Here is a 4,966-nt window from a genome sequence, read left to right as displayed (position 1 = left end):
ATATATTAAGCTTTAACTTAATTTTAGAACATATAAGAGATTATGTATTCTAATCTTACCTTCACTCGTAAATAAAAGAAATTTTCATATATTTGACATATATATGATGAAAGTAATCGATTGAGGTCGGATATGATGCGAATTGCATATAAAAAACATTAAGTAATGAATAAAACATAAATGTAGTGCTAGGCTGCTAGCTCTCGCTGATATAATTGTTTTAACATTTAGATTATAATAAAATGGTTTTAAAAATATGTAATTATACGATTTTTTGGCGTGCAAAATGACAAATGAGGTGTCATTTTCATAAATAGTTAATTTTGTTTTTCCCTCCATAGAACCATGAGATGGTCATTCAAAAATCATGACAATTAGCACCACTAACTATATAATGATAATGTATTAATTGTACTCCATCTGTCTTAAATTATGTGTTGCGCTTTTTTAAAAATTATTTCAAATTATTTATTATTTTAAAAGTTTAAAATAAATTTAATTATCTTTTTAATTTTGTCCTTATTAACTAATGTTTATTCTTAAGAAAAGTGTAAAAGAAAAACATAGACATATAATTTAACTTTCACTAATGATTACTTAATCCTCAAATATTTTTTCTAAAATTAAAGATTAAACATTATTAATATGAAATCATGATAAAACACTCATCAATTATTATTATTTTAAAAATATACAAAATCAAAATTAAACATGTAAAAATGGACGTAGAAAATAGTTGGCACCAAAGAATACAAAATATAAATAAATAAAGAGAGTGAGAGAAAATAATTAATGAATGATCATAATATAGTACTACTAAATCAATTGTTATAGAGTATAATTTTTAAAGATTCAATGTTCCTTTGGCACCATTATTTTTCTATACCCCACATATCTTAATTGCTAATTAATCTTTCATTTAATAAATTGTCTTTTTTTTTTGTGAGTGTCGGCTGGAGATTTTCATCCATACATATTTTTATCACTTTAATTTAATCTACAATGTCGGATAGGATTGTTTGTTAATTTATTAATTAATCTTATGTATTTGTAATTGTCGGCTTAATAATTATTATTTTTCAGTTGGATTTTTAATATAATTATTTTCATTTTATGTTTAGTACTTGGATATTATCTTGAACTTTGATGTGGTTATTTTTTTTAATATCTCGTTTTAGTTGTTTGGTATTTTCTCCTATTCATATTAAGTGATTTGTCGAATATAACATATTTTTTGAGAAAAATATTTATGAATATGAATCAAAGATTACTTTATACTATTACTTTTTAAATTATTTTAATGAAAAAATTACAATAGTTATTTTAAATTTTGAATAATTTACTTATTTTAAACTATAAAAAAAATCTTAACAGATGACTTAATATGAACTAAAGGGAGTATCTTGCTAGTGTTTTGTCAGAATTTTTTTTGCAAATTGCTTTGATTTTTTCTTGGGTTGAGGAATTATCGTAACTACGTTTCTCTACCCCATAAAGATAGAAATAAATTCCGTTTATATATTTAACACTCTCTAAATTTTATTTCTAGAATAACACTGAGTATATGAAATGTGACAGCTATCACAAAAATAATTTGTTTAATGATGTTTGATCGAGGGCATCGTAATAGTATATAATTTTCAAACCTTTATGAAATGTTACTCAATTCTAGAATGTCAAATACAATTGTTCTACTGACTGATTTTAAATACTAATAAATATCCCTTATTATGATCAGTGCATTAAATTGCTGCAATTTTTTGTAGCTTAGAGTAAATATTTTTATCAGAGCTATAAATTGCTGCAATTATTTTTTTGGTATACTACTAGAAAAATCGATACGGACGTTTCTATGGGAATTATATTCTTCGAAAACTAATTCGAGATTTCTGACTAAAAATCTATCATACATACATATACTAATCATCATATACACATACATGTACTCACACATATACATGTATTAAATGATTATGCAGGTTTTTAAATCGCAAACCAAACAACATATTCAGTGCGTTGAATTTTTATATATATCAAAAGAATGTTTTTTTATAGACATGATATTACTTATACAAAATTTAATACATAAATAACTTAGCTCCTAACCAGCTACCCGTTAATTAGGTAAATATATTTTGTCCTTGATTCATAATTTTACATAGAAATATTGACACATTAGGTAAACTGACTTTTGTCCCCTTTTACCCCATACATAATGGACATTCCATGGAGCTGAATTAACCACCAAAACTATAAATGTTATTTGTTGTCCATAAAAAAAATTGACAGAAAGAAGTTGGAAAATTAATAGCAATAAGATTTATTACCATTTTGCATTCCATTAATTATCTTGTGTCTTATAGTTCACATGGTGGCCAAATCATGTTTCACATATTTACAAAATTCTTTTAGTTCAATCAACTCATAACACTAGTTTTCAAGCCAAATTAACAAAAGGAAAAAAGGGTCAAATATATTTCATCAAACTTTCAGAAAAGTTTCATCTATGTTATATGTTAAGAGTTTGATTCATTTCTGTTTGAGAAAAGATCCATCCATGCCATTATTTGTTAACTAAAAATAGTTTTGGGTTTTGCAAAGCCATTTTCTACATGTGGTTATTTATAATTTGATCATGTCATTAATTAAATCATTTTTTAAAAAAAAGAAAAAGACTCAAATATGTCATCGAGCTTTGAGAAAATGTTCATCCATGTCATCCGTCAAAAGTTTGGCTCATTTATGCCATTTTAGTTAACAAATAATGGCATGGATGAGCCTTTTTCTCAAACAGAAATGACATAAATAAGTCAAATTTTTAACAGATAATATAGATGAACCTTTTCTCAAAGTTCGATGATCGACATATTTGAGCAATTTCATTACTAAAAATGTAAGCATAATAAAGTTCCAAAGAATCACTTTTTTTTTTTAATTTGTGAAAGAATCTCTCATTGATTTCCATAGATCTTCTACAAGATACTCAAATTTTCAGAGTGAAGTAAAGTGGAGAGAGCCCCCACCCAACTTGCTAAAAGTACTGTTAGAGAATGTTGAATTTAGTTTCTCATAAATTGTTGTGTAAGTTTTTGTTGGTGAAAATTTAAAATATGGTGAAGTGCATATATCTCACTCTTAGTTTCACGGCCAATTGCAACAGAAATTTTTATTGACTCGGAGGTACAACTTTTGACTTTTCTTTCCCGAGATATAATAGCAAATGGATCATTTCATTAGAATTTGACTAGCCGATAAAGAATATTGACCAAAAAAATCAATTGCAAGTTCGAGTCACCAAGGAAGCAAAAGGGGTGGGACTTCCCTGTTACCAATGAGCCAAATCATGTTAGAAAACTAAATATTTTTTTACAATACTTGATTCATCTCATCTAGCCACTATTTTTTTTTTATATATATAAATGTTGTATACATGTATATAGTACTGTGTTAGAAAATACAATGCTTATAAAATAGTTAAATTTATCAGCGGTGCAAAAGAAATAGCCTTAAATCTTGAGAATAAGCTTATCTTTTATTAGTCGTATAAGAATTTTCAAAGTAATTTATACAACTTAAGGTTAATTACTCCACACATTTCTTTAAAATTTTGAATTGAATGCTAATTTTTTTACTATATAGTTCGACATTACTTTGCGTGTTTGTCAAAGATCAAATAATTGGTTATATGTATGACAGCTTTTGTGTGTTCATAATAATTGGTTATTTGGATTTCCAAACACATGGGACTACAAACATCAAAGCACAAAAATAATTATAGAAAAGGATAGCTTATATATATAGGACACTAAGGTTCCTATATATCCTTATATGTAGGGCTCTTTGCATACACATATAGTGGTTTATAAACACAAGTACTTCAAACAAATTTCATCTTTGAATAAACAATTATTACAACAATGTTCCCTTGTCATAGTGATATGTGCTTTGTAGTTGTTGAGACATATTTTATACTCATTCCATTTCAATTTATCTAATGATATTAGGTTTTCTTCTCATTACTCTTTTCACGACAAAGTTAGCATCTTAGCTTGAAGGGCAAGAATTTCTTCCTCTGCGTCTGCTGCTATTAATGTGTCTGATTATTGTGAATCATTTCATAAGTAATAAGCGAAGAATTACGCCTAGAGATTTTGTAGTGTGTGGTATGGAGTAAAATATTTTTCAGAAAATGTTTCTCAATTTTATACTCATTTTTATATGGTCAAAATGTATTCAAAATAGTTTTTGAGAAAAAATAAGTTCCTTAAAAATCAAGAAACAGAAAACATAAGTTTTATATATATATATATATATATATATATATATATATATATATCAAAATGATACAATACAATGTGTCATGAAGCAATACATAATACTCATCTTATAAACAAGTTGTGAGTTATTGGTAAAATTTAATTTTAGTTTTACTTTCGTGACCGACATTTGACTAAGCATATTTAATCTTTAATTACTTGAATCATGCATATTTGATTTATTTTCATGGGAATATTCATGAATTTTAAGAATTATTAAATGTTTCACAATTTATTTAGTTTCAAAACATGTTATGTTAAACTTGTATGATTACTTCATGTTCGATAATAACATACTTCTAAAAATAAACCACCAATACCACATTTCGATAAATTGAAGATTAAATCTGCTTAACAAAATATTACGAGGATTAAAATAAAAATATACACCCACTACGTATTTTTTTCATTACTTTAATATATATATATTTTCAGAATAGTACCCCTCTGCCGAAAGAAAAATAAAATAATGTTAAATTGATATATCAATTTAGTTGTATAAGAATTCATATTAAAATTGGTTCTACAAGTTTAAGATTTTTTAAATAATTAAGATTAATAATGTAACTATTCCATTATATTTAATCCAGTACTATATAATACGTGGAAGGTTTATCATTAAAGTTATCAAAAAATTAAGATCTTCTGGA

The sequence above is a fragment of the Solanum tuberosum genome, unplaced genomic scaffold (genome assembly GCF_000226075.1).
Source record: "Solanum tuberosum cultivar DM 1-3 516 R44 unplaced genomic scaffold, SolTub_3.0 scf00103, whole genome shotgun sequence".
NCBI lineage: Eukaryota > Viridiplantae > Streptophyta > Magnoliopsida > Solanales > Solanaceae > Solanum > Solanum tuberosum.
This window is presented reverse-complemented; position numbering follows the sequence as displayed.